The following is an 18,432-nucleotide window of genomic DNA, read 5'->3' on the forward strand; positions in this document are numbered from 1 at the left end:
TTCTTTATATGTCTTGATTTTTAATTGTGTAAATCAAGAGTTTCTATTTCTTCTTAAATAAATATTACTGCAACTGCAAAACTGAGAATCTCTGTATGCAAGTCAGGACTTTCACACTGACAACTAATAATGTCTTTCCCGGAGGGTTGGCAGCTTGATCCCTATTACATTCCCACTTTACTAAAGTGATAGCTCAGACTTAGAACACTATACTCTCATTCTACAGTAATATATTTACCAGGATTAACAGATTCAACATCATATGTAATCACTCAATTCAATTCAATTTAAAAATGCTTTATTCGAATTATAAAAACAAATTCATAAAAGCGTACAGTTAAAAAATCACATTTAAAAGTTATATTTCCAATATTAGTTAAAATACTACATTTTCATTACATCAGTAAGAGTTCAATGTTTAAAAACGAGAAGTTTCATAATATGTTACCATAGCCATGTAAAATAATTTGGATTAGGCCAGGAAGGGTCCATATAATAAAACATGTGCGGGTGCAAGTTTAAGCTTGCATCGTGTTTCTGTGCCTAATAACAGCTCTCAGTAGGGAGGATACAACAAAAATAGTATGTTCATTTTCTAGAGATCTTAATTTGTCATATGCCCTTCTGCATGACCTCAGACCCCAGGATACAAGTAAGGGTTTCAAGATTTTTTGCCTCGGCTTACTATAAAAAGTGCAAAAGAAAATACAATGAATATTAGACTGGTGGGAGACATTGCCGCAAGGGCAAAGTTGCTTTTCTTTACACCAGTCATTGCACTGTGGGAAGGTTATTAACCTATAAAAGGTTTCTAACCTAAACCGAGTCAAAAGCATACGAGTAAAAGGGGGTTGTTCGATCAAAAGGTACAGCTGAACCCCCTTGTTAAGTGTAACCGAATCGGGGGCCATGACCGTCTTCTTGTGTCTCTCTTCCCGCCATCTTTTGCTCTCTAGGTGTGCCAATAGATGTTTTTTGACAGCAGATCTTGAAATGTTTGCCAAGCTGTCTGGGTTAACAAAGAATTCGGGAAGACTAGTTTTATCCAACAGGGCTTTAACATAAGAGAACCATTTAATGTTAGTGGCTCCATCCATGGCTAGGCAATCCATTAAGATCTTTCTATTTAAGGGGGTCTCTGGATTTACCCATACATTGTGCCATAGCAATACTGGTGATAACTTAATAATGTATGTGACATATGGCAAGGCTACTTCCATGTGTGTCACATATGTTGCCGTGCTCTTGGGGGTGGTCAATAGATAGCGTAAGAAACGATTCTCAACGCGTTGGATAGTTTCCACTTGCTCTATCCCCCAGAGCCCAGCCCCATATGTCCCTGTAGAAATGCATTTAGCCTTGAAGATCTGGAGCAGTTCTTTAACTGGCCTCCCACCTAATCTTTTAGCAAAATTCACCAGGGCTCCAGTAGCCTTTGTGAAAGCTAGAGTCTGTGCAGCCACGGCATGTTTCCAGGAGCCCTTCCTCTCAAAATGGACTCCAAGGTAGCAAAATCTATCAGTGAGTTCAAACCCTCTGCCATCCAAGGTTATTGGGCAAGGTGTTCTTCGGATCTTTGGTCCGCACAACATTGTGTAAGTTTTAGAAACATTCACATGGAGACCTTTGCTTTTCATACACTCCGAGAATTTAGACACCGCCTTTTGTAGCCCTACCCTCGTTTGGGACATGATCCCCCCTTCGTCTGCGTAAAGCAGTGAAGGGATGGGTGTTCCATTTGCTGTAGGATAGTCATAATAGACTTCACTCAGAATTGATCCAACCTTGTTTATATAGAGCGTGAAGAGCAGAGGGGCAAGAATGCACCCCTGTCTTACTCCTCTGTGGATCCGAAACATGAGGGAACACTCACCCTTTCTACCAAATCTGACACAAGCATCAGCCCCATGATACAGTTCCTTGATAAAAGTAAGTATTTGGTTATCCAGGCCAATGTCCGTTAATGTTTGCCAGAGCGTTCCATGGTCGACACAATCAAATGCGGAACTTAAGTCCACATATGTTATGAACACATTTCTTTTTTTTGCTTGAATGTACTTAGCTGTAATTATGGCTAAGTTAAGTCTCTGCTCGATGGTCCCTTTACCAGACCTGAAACCATAGTGCAGGTCGGAAACAATTTCCCGTTCCTCCAGCCAATCCTGCATGCGGTTAAGAATGATCCTGCCTGCGATCTTCATTAGTTACAACAAGGGGTGGTGATGGACAGAGTCTCTGAATTAAGCAGAGTACTCTCACCCAGTCAAGAGATCAGGGCTAGATCCAACACCGTTATTTAGCTCATTGCACCATCCCAGTTTCAGAACCTGGCTGTATGCAAATTAGTCTGTCCCTGGCCCAGTGCATCATGGGAACAGGGCAGACCAGACTACAAAAGCCAATTCTTACACTGGGAAGGAAACAAGCTTCCGGGGACCGGTTTCTGCCATTTCAGGCGTCTTCGGCCCGGCTTGCTTGAATCCTGATGGTGCAATGAGCAAGGGACTCACATCTGAGTATACCCTTCCACGCTTAGGGTGGACAAAATTATTTACAACAAGGGGTGGTGATGGTCCCTCACCACCCCTTGTTGTAAATATTTTTGTCCACCCTAAGCGTGGAAGGGTATACTCAGACATGAGTCCCTTGCTCATTGCACCATCAGGATTCAAGCAAGCCGGGCCGAAGACGGCTGTAATGCCAGAAACCGGTCCCCGGAAGCTTGTTTCCTTCCCAGTGTAAGAATTGGCTTTTGTAGTTTGGTTTGCCCTGTTCCCATCATGCACTGGGACAGGAACAGACTAATTTGCATACAGCCAGGTTCTGAAACTGGGATGGTGCAATGAGCTAAAAAACGGTGTTGGATCTAGCCCTGATCTTTTGACTGGGTGAGAGTATTCTGCTTAATTCAGAGACTCTGTCCCTCACCACCCCTTGTTGTAAATATTTGTGTCCACCCTAAGCGTGGAAGGGTATACTCAGACATGAGTCCCTTGCTCATTGCACCATCAGGATTCAAGCAAGCCGGGCCGAAGACGGCTGTAATGCCAGAAACCGGTCCCCGGAAGCTTGTTTCCTTCCCAGTGTAAGAATTGGCTTTTGTAGTTTGGTTTGCCCTGTTCCCATCATGCACTGGGACAGGAACAGACTACTTTGCATACAGCCAGGTTCTGAAACTGGGATGGTGCAATGAGCTAAAAAACGGTGTTGGATCTAGCCCTGATCTTTTGACTGGATGAGAGTATTCTGCTTAATTCAGAGACTCTGTCCCTCACCACCCCTTGTTGTAAATATTTTTGTCCACCCTAAGCGTGGAAGGGTATACTCAGACATGAGTCCCTTGCTCATTGCACCATCAGGATTCAAGCAAGCCGGGCTGAAGACGGCTGTAATGCCAGAAACCGGTCCCCGGAAGCTTGTTTCCTTCCCAGTGTAAGAATTGGCTTTTGTAGTTTGGTTTGCCCTGTTCCCATCATGCACTGGGACAGGAACAGACTAATTTGCATACAGCCAGGTTCTGAAACTGGGATGGTGCAATGAGCTAAAAAACGGTGTTGGATCTAGCCCTGATCTTTTGACTGGGTGAGAGTATTCTGCTTAATTCAGAGACTCTGTCCCTCACCACCCCTTGTTGTAAATATGCGATCTTCATTAGGCCATCAAGAAGCGAAATTGGCCGATAGCAGGCAGGGTCATTCCTATCGCCCTTTTTATAGATCGAAACTACTATGGCTTCCGACCAGGTGGAGATGAACCCAATGTTGTTTGAGGAGTTAAGCACACGGGTCAAAAGAGGTGCCCAAAGATCTGGTACACTTTTGAAGACATCCACAGGGACGCAATCTGGCCCTGGGGCCTTTCCTGCCGGGCTTTTTCTGATTGACTTAATCACCTCGTCCAGATGAAACTGTATGCCCAGCGGGAATGAGGTACTATTTGTACTTGACAAGAGTGCCCCATGATTTTCAGGGGACGATCTAGAGGGTTCAACTCCGTTGTAGAGGCCTTCAAAGTGTTTAACCCAGCTTTGTGCTGTAATAGCTTGATCTATTTTGGGACCCTGGTGGTCTTGGAGGAACGGGGCATTAACGGCCTTCCAGAAGGCAATATTGTCTTTCCGGTCAGCTGCTGAGGAAAGATCAGACCACGCCTGAGTTTGTAGCTCCCTTTTCCTACTGTTTAGGGCTCTCTGATAGACACGTCTAGCTAGCTGGATCTCATCTTTAGACTTTGGGCAAGAGTAGAGGGCTTTTTTCAGGGCGGCAAGCGCCTTAGTACAAGTCCCATTGAACCATCCATGATGTCCCTTGGGTGATTTACGGGGAACTTTAGTCAGTAGGTGTTTTATATCTGCACAGATTTTTTTTAATGAGCCGACAGTGCTGTAAGCATCGGCTTCTACTGAAAGACAAGTTTTAAACTCTTCCTGGGCGTTCTTAACAAACTTTTGTATGAAGTTTGTGAGTTCAACCTTTTCCCATTTAATACAGAACCCATTTTTCGAGGCAAAAATTGGGGTTAGATTGTATGTAATATTACTCTTACAACTTGAATCACCATCCCTCGTCTTCAGTTCTACCACTATCGGGTAGTGGTCACTAAGTGGAGTGTCAAGAGTCTCCCAGTTCGATACCAAACCTGCGTAACGGGTTGAAAGGAGTGTAAAATCAATGGTCGAATTTTCCCCCTCCCATTAAATGTTGGTCTAAAGGGTTTATTTGGGGCACACAGTTCATTTATAAATGATAAGGTAAATTGTGCTGATATAGTATTATATAACTCCCCAACTCTAGTGTAGGAGAAGTGGCTCTCGGGCCCTTCGGAGTCCTCTCCCAAGCCACAAATACCCTTCGATCCATGGGGGCAGAGGGAACAATTAAAATCCCCTACCCAGAGCAGGACCATATCGCTAGTCGTTTGGCCCTCAATTTTGGTAAGTTCCTTCAAAAGGTTGTTAAGGGTACACTCAATTTGGGTGGGGGGGATGTTGTTATAGAAATTTACCAACATCATGTTTTGTAAAGGTCCCCACGATGTAATCAAGATTTGATAGTATTCATTGGTGATAAATTTAACATCTAGGGGTCCCGTATTAACTGAAATGTAAGTGCAGAGGCCCCCCCTTATATCTAACACTGGAACTCGGGATAGCTGGTGTAAAGAAGGTTTTATATCCCGGTATATGAAATTCTTTATTTGACCAGGTTTCCTGGGCACAAATGATGGTGTGATTTAATGTCATTTGCTGCCATAAAGGATCGTTAAGTTTGGCAGATAGGCCTGCGACGTTCCAGCTAATTATGCTGTTGGAAGGTGGAGTTTTCAGTGGCAGGCTAATCTCGGGGGGTTCAGCCTGGGAAGCTTCAGCTATTTCCCTAAAATTAGCATGTATGGTTGGCAGTGATGGCCATTCCAGATTTGTGGTAACAGATGCTCTTATTGGTTGTACTAGTTGGATTGTGGACCTCACAGAGGTATTAGAAGATTCAGAGGCTGGCTTAATGTGATCTCTTGTGACATTAGCATATTTACTTGGATCACGATTTCTGATACTGTTAGCAGAGCTACAGCATACTACGGGCGCCGTAGTAATAGGCATGACTATGTTAGGTGCGGGTATTTTATCCGCTACACTTTCCTCTTGATCAAACCTCATATCGTCCCCCACAGAGGGCTTATTACTGACGGTGTAGTTACCCAGCTCCGCATTTATTTGCAGAGGCGAAGACAAGAGACCATTTGAGTCCGTTGTCTGAACTAAATTATTGGATGTAAATGGAGCCATTTGTTTCTCTAAAATAAGTCAGTCTACACCGTCTAAACCTGTCAATACCTCATATCTGTTTCTAGTGGGGACATTAAGAACTGGGGCCCCCCATGTTGTTAAAAGGCAATTTGCTTTCTTGGGTTGATAGGGCTGGAGAGACCTTGTATAGAAGTAGCTCAGGTCGTGAATCTGAATGCCCTCCCCCCCGCTTTCCTGAAACCAGTCATTGAAATATTTTACAACTCTGCGATCTCTAAAGTTAATTACTATTATGCCTCTGGCCTACCCATTTAAGCCTTCAGACATTCAGGATTTCCCCATTAATATTGGGGGGTAGCGGTCTATTATTCCGTAACCAGTACATAACCTTGTTTTTAACTTCCCAATAGCTTTCTGGTTTCTCTTGAGGTAATTCTGGGACCCTGGTCAGTACTGTGACATACGGGGCTGCCACTGGGGGGAGATACATTTGTAGAATAGGCCCAGTGTTCTTTCTGGAGAATAGGTCGCCCCTGCCATTGTTGGGTGATGTAGTCCCTACTCTAGTTTCGTTGGTCTCTACTCCCTCGGTCCTAGTAGGTCCCGTTACCCTGGCCGTGTTCTGTATCTTTGCTGGAGCTGTGTGTAGGGGTTCTGGCGGCGAAGTGGTCTTACTAGTAGTGTGTGTCACAGGAGCTGGGGCGGGAGGTCTAATGCTGATGTTAAGTGTTAGGTCCTTCAGTAAGGCTGTGTTGGCTATAACAGCATTTTATATGGACCCTAGTTGGGAGGCCACCCTCTTTAGTCTTTCCGCAAGTGGCAGGAACAGAGATTTCATCAGAGTTTCAATTTTCCCTGTCAGCTCCTGAATTAGGGACGAGGGCAGTGGGCCATGTTCTAAGTTCGTATTCGTAGGTACATTTCCTGCTCCAGTTGATTCTTTTATTGGAGTGCGAGAGTGTGTCTTGGTCTGTTTGGCCTGTCTCCCCACTTGGTTACTTCCCCCCTTTTCCTTTTTAACGGGTGTCCCTTAGATGTAGTTTGGGCCCGCACCTTGTTGGTGACACCAGGGTTTGGGGGGTTTAATGGTGTGGGGTCTCGCAAGAGTAAGTCTATATCATGCTCGGCACTAGAATCTCTGCCTCTTGGGGATCTGTAGGACTCAAAAGGTGATGTGGCATCTTCAAGCAGATGGGATATACTAATATCACTGAGACGCGATCTCTCCTTGTCTGATAAAGATACCAGTAAGGCCGCTGTTAGTGAGGGACTTAAAGATGTGCGTTTGTTCTGGAGTTCAGATGATATACGTTGCTCCGTTATAGCAATCTCGTGCTCAAGCCTGGAGGCTGCTCTTATGATGAACTGGTCGAGCGTTCCCTTTACTGACCCTCCCACCAGTGATTTTCTTCCCTTCAGAGCCCTCGTTGACATATTAACTCCTTGTTTTAAGCCTAGGACTTATGCAATAAAAAATAGATGGCAAAGTCTACTCGGTTGAAACAGCAACAACAATACACGGAGTGAAGGAAAAAAGTCTCCAAATGTTGGCACTAGGTATCACAATACCTTAGTTTTCATAAGGCGGTGAAGTTGAGTTAGTAATGGAAAGGGTATAGCCCAGTTCAGTCTCCTCAGGCCGCTGAGGGCCCCAGAGGGCCCGCACTTTGCCCGGGCTTTGCCCGGCGTCCCGCGAGGCGGGGCTGACGCAGTTTTAATGCGCCTCCTGGCGCGGTCTCCTGGTGCGCGTGGCGCATGGGCTGCTGGGGGTTGAAGTCCCCTGGCCTGCTCCCTGCTCGGCGGCCGCACTTCAGAGATGGTGAAAGTGAGTGAGGCAGCGGGAGGCAGGCGGGTGGTTCTGGCGGCTTTCTGCTGTGTGAACAGGACCGTTTGGCTATTGGCAGGTAGGCTGGCAGGCCCTACAGGGGCTACTGGGTCGATCTGGCAGGCTTCCCCACTCGGCAGGGGCTGACGCAGTTCTTATGCGCCTCCTGGCGCGGTCTCCTGGTGCGCGTGGCTCATGGGCTGCTGGGGGTTGAAGTCCCCTGGCCTGCTCTCCGCTCGGCGGCCGCACTTCAGAGATGGTGTAAGTGAGTGAGGCAGCGGGAGGCAGGCGGGTGGTTCTGGCGGCTTTCTGCTGTGTGAACTGGACCATTTGGCTATTGGCAGGTAGGCTGGCAGGCCCTACAGGGGCTACTGGGTCGATCTGGCAGGCTTGTGCACACATAAAATTACAACATAGAATATGTAAATGTAATGAACGGATAGACAAGAAATCTCCACGTTTTTTCTTGTTGTAATGCTTATTTGCACAGACACCAGCCGACACATGTTTCATCAGTGTACAGTCAACTCTGACTCTTCAGGGCGTGATTAAATGTCAAAAGACATGCGAGACACATACTCAAGGCAACTTCCACCTGGAGAACAACAACGACGGCAACACCAGCACCCTGCTCGACAACCTCGCCAACCTTGGACTCAAGCAGCTGGTGTCCACCCCCACCCACCTCGCCGGACACACACTCGACGTAGTCTTCTCATCCAGCAAAGACATCGCCTTCAGCCACGCCACAGAACTCCACTGGACGGACCACAGATGCATCCACTTCACCTTCAGAAGAACGACGATCCACCACCACCAGCAACAGGTTGCCCGAAGAAGCTGGAACAAAATCACAGCCGACCAGCTCGCCGCTTCCCTGAGCCAGCACCCTCCGGCCAGCTCAGCGAACCCCAGCCAGGCCGCCGACAACCTCTCGAAGTGGATCAGCAAATGCGCAGATGAACTCGCCCCTATGAGGATCCCGCCCAGCAGACCCGGCAATAAGAGAGCCCCATGGTTCACCGACGAACTCAGGAGCTCCAAGAAGAACTGCCGAGCCCTCGAGAAAGCCTGGAGAAAGGAACCCACGCCGGACAACAGGACCATCCTCAAGCTCGCCACCCGGAAACACCACCAACTGATCCGCACCGCCAAGAAAACTGCATTCAAGAACCGACTAGACAACAACGCACACAACTGCAAGGAACTCTTCAACATCGTGAAAGAGCTCTCCAACCCCAACGCCGGAAACAACGACATCACCCCATCGCAAGACCTCTGCAACTCCCTCGCCTCCCACTTCCACAACAAGATCGCGGACATACACAACAGCTTCAGCACGCAACCAACGCACGCCACGACCGTGGCAACACCACCCACCGCCACCCTCCGCGCCTGGACCCCGGTCAACACCGAAGACACCGTCCACATGATGAAGTCCATCCACTCCAGATCTCCGACCGACCCCTGCCCTCACCACGTCTTCAACAAAGCCGACGCTGTCATCGCACCCCACCTGCGGGACATCATCAACACCTCATTCGAAACCGCCACCTTCCCCGAGAGCTGGAAGCACGCCGAACTCAGCGCTCTACTCAAGAAACCTACAGCAGACCCCACCGAACTCAAGAACTACCGCCCCATCTCTCTACTCCCGTTTCCAGCCAAAGTCATCGAAAAGACCATCAACAAACAGCTGGCCGCCTTCCTCGAGACGAATGGATCCCTCGACCCATCGCAGTCCGGATTCCGTGCCAACCACAGCACCGAGACCGCCCTCATCGCCGCCACTGACGACATCCGAGCCCTGATGGACAACGGAGAAACAGCGGCCCTCATCCTCCTAGACCTCTCCGCGGCCTTCGACACCGTCTGCCACCGCACCCTAGTGCAGCGCCTCAGCAACGTCGGAATCCAGGAAAAGGCACTGGAATGGATCGTCTCCTTCCTCGACGGAAGAACACAAAGAGTCCGCCTACCACCGTACAAGTCAGAGGCCACCGAAGTCATCTGCGGCGTCCCCCAAGGATCCTCGCTGAGCCCTACTCTCTTCAACGTCTACATGAGCCCCCTCGCGGCCATCGCACGCCAACACAACCTCAACATAATCTCCTACGCCGACGACACCCAGCTGATCCTCTCCCTGACCAACGACCCCGCCGCCGCCAGAGCCAACCTGCACGAAGGGATGAAAGAGGTAGCCGAGTGGATGACGACCAGCCGACTGAAACTGAACTCAGACAAGACGGAGGTCCTCATCCTGGGCTCCTCGCCCTCCGCCTGGGACGACTCCTGGTGGCCCCCGGCCCTGGGCACCGCACCCAAACCGACGGACCACGCACGCAACCTGGGCTTCATCCTGGACTCCTCCCTCTCCATGACCAGACAAGTCAACGCCGTCTCCTCATCATGCTTCAACATCCTACGCATGCTTCGGAAGATCTTCTGGTGAATCCCCACAGAGACCAGGAAGACCGTCACCCAGGCCCTCGTCACCAGCCGACTGGACTACGGCAACGCACTCTACGCCGGAACCACCGCCAAGATCCAGAAGAGACTTCAGCGCATCCAGAACGCCTCAGCCAGACTCATCCTCGACATCCCACGACACAGCCACATCTCCGGACACCTGAGAGACCTGCACTGGCTCCCGGTCAACAAGAGAATCACCTTCCGCCTCCTTACCCACACACACAAAGCTCTCCACGATCAAGGCCCGAGCTACCTCAACAACCGCATCAACTTCTACGCTCCCAAACGCCACCTCCGATCTGCCAGCCACGCCCTCGCCGCCGTCCCACGCATCCGCAGAGCCACCACAGGAGGAAGGTCCTTCTCCTACCTGGCCGCCAAGACCTGGAACTCCCTCCCGGCCAACCTGCGCCTGACCCAGGACCACCTCGCCTTCAGGAAGAAGCTCAAGACATGGCTGTTCGAGCAATAGCGGCACCGCCCCCACCCCCAAGCGCCTCGAGACCCAATGGGTAGGTAGTGCGCTCTATAAATGTCTTGATTGATTGATTGATTGAGTCATAATAGATGGCATGGATAATCCCAAGACCGGTGATAATTCCAACCCGGTCGGGGTCTGAGTTGATTGAAGATGCAATTGTAATTACAGTGAAATACGAGGTACTCAGCTATAAAAAGTATATTACTTCCAAGTTCAATGACCAGATTCAAATCAGAAAGGTGAGCATATCAATCAGCAATCAGTCATCGTGTACGTCCACTGAACAATAATCAGTGGGTATGGTAACGCCGTTCAGGGTTCTGGGAAGGACGGGTACGTCTTGCTGCAAGTAGTCAACCCCTCGAGTCACGCAATTGGTTTCAAACTCATAAAACATTGAGGGACCCCGCGTCTCGGCATTCGTTCTAGCTGCCCGGATGCTGTGATTCTGTGTAATCACTCACCTAGGAAAAATTATTAATACATAATAATACAAGATAATATTAATAGTAAGTAATAAAAATATGAATTAAATATGAATAATAAGTTCCGGCAGGAGATGCTTCACTGTCAGACCCTGTTTGGAGGCAACGGTGTACACAGGGGCTCCTAGGCCTTCAAGGCCGGCTTTAGTGCTGGTGGCGCCCAGAGCAAGAATAATTTTTTGTGCCCCCACACCCAATGACCACCTCTTCGGATTCTCTCACTATCTCCGGCCAAAAGTGCCCCTCATCACTCCAATCATACGTTATTGCTAAAAACAGCGCCCCCCTGAGGTCAGCGCCACCTCCGCAGGCAAGTGCTCAGGGTGGCTGCACCGGTTGTACTTCCCTAAAGCCGGCCCTATAGGCCTTAACCTTGAGGGTTGAGGTTATTTGCCTCTGATGCCCTTGGCTCACAAGTGAAACATCTGATAGCTCAGTAATGATGCAATTTAGAACAAAAAGGCTGAGGCACACCTTTCTTTACCGACACTTTTGAAGATTCACTGAAATCACCCACTGATTAGCTGCAAAAGAGTAGACCCAACTTCAAAAAAGAAAAACAGAAAAAGGGCTATTTTCTCGCCTTCTACCACGCTTCACTGAAAACACTGTCTCTGGATTGCTGTCACTGTAGCGAACGCTGGCAGGGTTTCCAAGTGCATCAGAGAGCCAGAATGGATGTGGTTTGCACTCTAACCCATTCTCTTCCTCAAGAAAGGCTACAGTCCAATCTAAGAGCACACAAACATTTCAAAAAGAGAATTCGATCTGGTGATTTCAGACGGCAAAATTATGAACTATAAGTTTCATTGCTCCATTAAATGAAATGTGTGCCTGAACTTACTGGTATACATTGTTTATAATGTTGGAAAATTCCGATTCAAATGTCTTCCTAAGCCAATATGTCTAAATTAAATTTGAATGACAATCCATCTTTTCACAGGGAGTACCCCCCAATGATCATGGCACACAGGGAACTTAGTATTACACATCTTTATTCTGCTGCGTGCAACTGCTAACTCACCATTCTTACACAAGCGTTCATGACATTGCACTCTTGACACCTATGTCACAGCTCTATGGTGTCTGTTAGAAGCCAAAAGGGGTCCTTTCTAAAATATTGCAAGACACTACACTACATCTCCCACTCTGTTGGATAAAATGTTGTTCTTTTTTTTTTTTAACAAATAACCATCTATCTATCTATCTATCTATATATTATATATATATATATATATATATATATATATATATATATATATATATATATATATATATATTGCGCTCGAAAAACTTCTCCGTGAAAAAGAAGAGGGCAGCACTCAGGAGAGTTACTAACAGCGTGCAGTTTATTCAGCACAGACAAACGTTTCGGCAAAGAGCCTTCGTCGGTGTCACAACCCGTAATTCAAAAAACACACCTTAAATCCAATCAAGTGGTTAGTCATAAACATCAACAAGGGACTAAACCCTCGGCGATACCAAAGGCGCCATCTTAGAGTGGTTTCCTAAAAGTCAAAAAACCCTACAGATCTAAACCATGAATTGGTTAAATCAAATACGCAGAGGGCACAATTCAATAATGCGTTCCAACAATTACACAAAAGAAATAAAGCCGTGGATCGGCAAAGGTCCCTTGGATGAGAAAAATGAATAAACAAATTCATAACCACATTCAATCAGGTGCTGGAATTATACATAAAAATGTGCAAAAAGGAAGTGGCCTACTTCATATGAGCAGTCAAAGTGGACAGTGTTAAATACTATGATTCAACTATAGTTAAAAAATATTGAAAAAAGTGGTTAAATGATCAGTCCTGCACCACAGTAAAACAGATACCCCACGTCCATCCGGCGGGAGATAAGCAAAAGGCTATATACAATATGATCATAACTACGCAATAATGAGTTGACGAATTAATAAGTACATTAAATCAAAATTTGATAAGTGTAGAAAAATGATCTAGGTCAAATTGCAAACACAAACATACAGATACTAGCACAGTCTAAGAGGAGTGAGATTCGATACGAGATATATATGATGATGATATGATAATATATGTACAGACATTATGCTATTGGGTATGGAAAAGTATATACAAATATATACATCTATATATATACATATATATGCACCCCCCTATGTGCATATAATTGTGCACACAATACTTTACAAAGACTGGTAATCAGCCTGAGTATATAATATACCATATAATCAAGGCACACTATGTACATATATACATACATTTACATTTAAACATCATCACATTTTCATAAATTGGCCATACTTTCGGACAAATATGCAAGATGTTATAGCACATAGATGGTATAAAGGCATAGCAGAATGACAGAATGACTCCACACTTATTTCCTGCTCAATTATTTCCCCAAATGGACCACCATGTCCTCACCACTATTCATACCCTTGGGGAACTTAGTAGACAGGTCGATTATATATCTAGACTCAAGACGCCTGAGCCTTCTTAACCTGTCTCCGCCCCGGGGATTGGATGGGACATGATCCAAACCAAAGTAGCGCAGTTTTGTTCTGTCCTTTTGATGGTACTCGGCAAAATGCCTCGCTACTGGGTAAGTGGGGTCCACTTTGTCGATAGCCCTCTGATGTTCAAGCACTCTCAGTTTAAGTTGGTTGATGGTACTACAAATATATCTGAGACCGCATGGGCATATCAGACAGTACACAGCATAGGTGGTACTGCAGGTAATAAACTTATTGATTTTCTTAGTTATTCCTGCATCAGGGATATCATATTGCAGGACCCTACGGCTGTTGCTACACGCTTTACATTTCCCGCATGGGAAAAAACCACTCATGGTTTTTAAAGTGTTGGTATTACTTTGAGTGGGTAGGGGTTCTAAATGGCTGCGTACTAGCACGTCTCCCAGAGACCTCGCCTTGCTAAAGGTCACCTGGGGATGTGCAGGCATATCCTCTCTGAGTACCTCGTCTGTGAGCAAGATGTGCCAATTCTTGCGCATCAAGCTCCTCAGTCTATTAGCACCTGCAGAGTAGGGGGTAATCATTCTAAAGACATTCCCACTGTTCTTATCTGTCGGCCTTGCTTTTTCAGCTAGCAACTGAGCTCTCGAAATCGTTCTCACTTTTTTCAATGCATTGGACAAAAGTGGCTCATCATACCCTCTAGATCGAAAACGAGAGAGACATTCCGAGGCAGCCGCCTCGAAATCCTTATCTTGAGTGCTGTTCCTTTTAATTCTCAAGAGTTCTCCATAAGGGATACTCTTGACAAGACTCGGTGGGTGGGCACTACTTGCAAACAGGATAGAGTTTCCTGCCGTCTCTTTTCGATAAAGAGACGTTTGGACTCGACCTCCTTCAATGTGAACCCGTAGGTCCAAATAGTGAGCTGCCACCCCACTAATGGTCCCTGACAGGTGCACATTGTAGACATTGTTATTAAGGACATCAATGTATTTTTTGGCCGATTCCTCTGTACCCTGCCACACGATGAACAAGTCATCAATGTAGCGGTACCAGTGTACCACTTCTCCACTCTCACCATCTTTGTCATAGCTCCTGGGCACATGCTCCTCCCACCAGCCAACGAACAAGTTCGCATAGCTGGGGGCAAAGCATGTGCCCATCGCTGTCCCAGAGGTTTGTCGATATAGGCTGTCTTCGAACAAAAAGATATTATTTTCCAAACAAAATTGCACAAATTCCTTTAGCATCACATTATGTTGCGCAAATCGGATGGGACGTTTGTTCAGATAATGTTCGACAGCAGATAGTCCATGTCTATGCTCAATGATGGTATACAAACTAGTGATATCCATCACTAAGAAAAGGTAGTCATCTTGCCAGTCCATAGTGTCCACTCTCTTTAGAAAGTCCTTTGTATCTTGGACATAAGATTCAAGACCCAAAACCAGAGGGAAGATATAGTTGTCCACAAATTTGGACATATTCTCCGTTAGCCCACCGATAGATGCCACAATCGGTCGGCCAGGAGGAGTGACATTGTTTTTATGCAATTTCGGCAAATGATAAAAAGTAGGTATCATTGGATTGCTACTTCTTAGAAAGATGTGTTCATCTTTATCCAGCATGGAGAGGTTATACCACTTGAAGATCAGGTTATCATATTCCCTAATACTAGTGTCATACAGATCTTTCGTCGTGATGGCATAGTATTTTCTATCAGAAAGTTGGCGCATTGCTTCTTGGTGATAGTACTCCCTTGTCATTAAGACGACATTACCTCCTTTATCCGAGGGTTTTATAATTGTTTGTTTGTCGCTTAACAATTCCTGCAAGGCTTTTTTCTGTGATTGAGTGATGTTACTGGGAATAGAATGGGGAACTTTTCTTCCCTTGACCAACTCCATCATCACTGCTTCAGAGAAGGCGTCGATAGCATCCCAAGGGGACTGAGGAATGAACGTTGAGAGAGGTTTGAACTGACTCCCATCTCTTTCTTGTTCAATACCTTGGGCCACTGCCCTCTCTGCCATATTCATTGCCGAAATATCCATATCAACATTTTCACTGCTTTCACTGCTTTCACTCCTCAGAGCTTCCATGGCTTCGATACAGGGCATGTCCCGACCAATCAGGGTGTCAGTAGCTGTTATCCTGAGCCCAGGTTTTGACACACCCTTAATATGTGGTCTTAATTTAAAATGTTTGTGTAGTTTCAATTTCCTCGTAAACTTGAAAAGATCGATCTTGGTTTGAGTGAATTCGAGATCTGTGTTCGGGCAAAAGGAAAGTCCAAGGCTAAGTAGCTCTCTTTGCTCATCGGTCAGGAGTTTCTTTGTAAGATTCACCACTGTGAGGTTACTCCCCTGATCGCGCTGTTCCTCACCAGTTCTCACTTCTTTGTTTTGCGATATGACCGTGTTTGGGATCTTGTTTTGCCCTTGCCTCTTCCTTTTCCCGCCTCCTCCGCCTCTTCTGGTCCTCCTTCTTCTGGTCGTTCCGGAGGCTTGTTCTTGCCACCTCTGAGCCAATTCTGTCGGATCAGCTGGAACTCTGCGTGAAAAGGAGCAGGGATTCTCCTTCTTTCACTCCTTTGTTCTCGTTGGTCATCTCCTGATTCGTCTGCTGTTACCTCTGACTCTGAGGTTGGCGCACTGGAGCCTGGTGTTGACATGGTGCCTTGGATCATGGCCTTCCTGGGTGCGTCATATTTTTTCGCGAACGTCAGGATACGCCCCTGCCGGTAATCGTTTTCGTCACGTTCAAATTTCTCTTGTTTTCGTGACATTATTTTCTGCTGATACCGGACCAGACGTTTTTTCAGGGCTTCCTTAAGTTCGTGCACCTTTGGAGAGTCACCTTCCCCATCTATGAGGGTTTCCAATGCTTGTATTTCGGCTAGAGCCTTGTCCCTGTCGCTCCATGCGTACTTTACCAACAGTTTCAAAATACCCTCACAGTATGCCTGGGTGTGTTCTTGCCAGTCCGTTAGCAGTTGGGGATCAGGGTGTTCGTACGCCGGTACTGTATACACTCTTAATCCTCTAGGCACCATCTTTTCATCGATGTAACTACTGAGGCTGGTGGCCTCCCACCATTTACGGATCTCCCGCTCATGTAATTTCTCAAGTTTAAAAAATAGTTCGTTTAACTTATTACTCCCATCTCCGGAGGACGGGGCAGCCGCTGTAGCTGTGGGCGGTCTGTCACGTTTTTTAAACATATCCTGCGCCATAGCACGGCGCTCCTGCTCGCCAAACATTTCCATAGTTGCACTAACTCGGGTTGCATTCACTCCATTCAGTGCTTTTTACTTCTAACCACCCTGGTTAGAGGCACGCTGTGGTTCACTCGCCTTGACGCTCTGCCGCTACATGCAAAATGCTCCAAACTTTGATAGAAAGGAGCCAGGCTTACCGGTCAGACGCGCAGTCTTTCTCGCCTCGGACGGAGGCAGGCAGAGGAATTTTCTCACGGCACTGGTTTTTTTCAAAAGCCGGAGCCTCACCGGTGTCCGTAATTGCTTCGGCGGTGCCAAAGGGATACCTTTTTTCCACGCTCGAGTTTCCACGAACCCTCAGGCACTCTGGAGCGGGTGCTGCTCGGCAGGTCGTAGAACCCTGCAATATATTGCGCTCGAAAAACTTCTCCGTGAAAAAGAAGAGGGCAGCACTCAGGAGAGTTACTAACAGCGTGCAGTTTATTCAGCACAGACAAACGTTTCGGCAAAGAGCCTTCGTCGGTGTCACAACCCGTAATTCAAAAAACACACCTTAAATCCAATCAAGTGGTTAGTCATAAACATCAACAAGGGACTAAACCCTCGGCGATACCAAAGGCGCCATCTTAGAGTGGTTTTCTAAAAGTCAAAAAACCCTACAGATCTAAACCATGAATTGGTTAAATCAAATACGCAGAGGGCACAATTCAATAATGCGTTCCAACAATTACACAAAAGAAATAAATAATATATATATACACACATATTACCTACTGTCGATAGCCAGTAGGTATATATAGTTAGGACCTAGCTACCATACGAAACCTGCAACATTCTATTGGGAATAACTTTGGCGCCGGTTGAGGAATTTGCGCGTAATTTTCAAACATTTTGGCCAGCTCCGCTGAGCTCCTTCCCTGAAAGTTTCGGGGAGATTCGTTAAGTGGGAGCTGAGAAAACAGGGGGGTCCCAAAACGTTTTCTCCCCATGTTAATTTCCATAGGACGTTTTGACAAGGCTACAGCCCGAACCGCTGAACGGAATTACACCAAACTTGGCAAAATTGTAGGGTCTGAGTGACAGAGTGAGGGGACAGAGACAGAAACGGTAAGAGAGACAGAGTGAGGGAACGGAAGTGAGGAACTGTGAGGACAGACGGACTGAGAGAAGGAGTGAGAGGAGTGAAGTAAATGAGTAAGGGAATGAGTGAGGGAGCGAAGGAAGGGAACAGAACATAAGGGAAGTAAAGCAAGGGGGAGTAAGGGAAAGAGGAGTAAACATGGAGGATAAGAATAAGTGAGGGAAGCAGAGTAAGGAAACAGGAGTGAGGTAGGGTGAGAAAATAGTAGTGAGGTTAAAGCAAATGGTGATGACAAACTACATTTTTTTAGTCACACTTACCATATAATTAATGTAACTTTAATTACATTTTTTACTACACTTTGTATCTGTGAAAGAGAGAAGAAAAAATAAGTTATAATTAGTAAAATATATATTTTAAAATAAAAGATACAAGTGAAGAGGTTAAAAATCATAACAGTGTATTAAGAAATAAAGTACGAGTGAAAGACACAGAAAGGGAAATAAAGTAATGTAGAAGGACAAAAAGAGGGTAAAAGAAATAGAAGGAGAGCAAATTACTAAGAGTAAGGCATATACATTCACTGATAGAGAGGAAGAGAAGAAGAGAGCAATGAACTGAAGGTAAGAAAGATACTAAAAGAATGTGAGTTAGCAAA

The sequence above is a fragment of the Lissotriton helveticus genome, chromosome 6 (assembly GCF_964261635.1).
Source record: "Lissotriton helveticus chromosome 6, aLisHel1.1, whole genome shotgun sequence".
In the NCBI taxonomy this organism is placed as follows: Eukaryota; Metazoa; Chordata; class Amphibia; order Caudata; family Salamandridae; genus Lissotriton; species Lissotriton helveticus.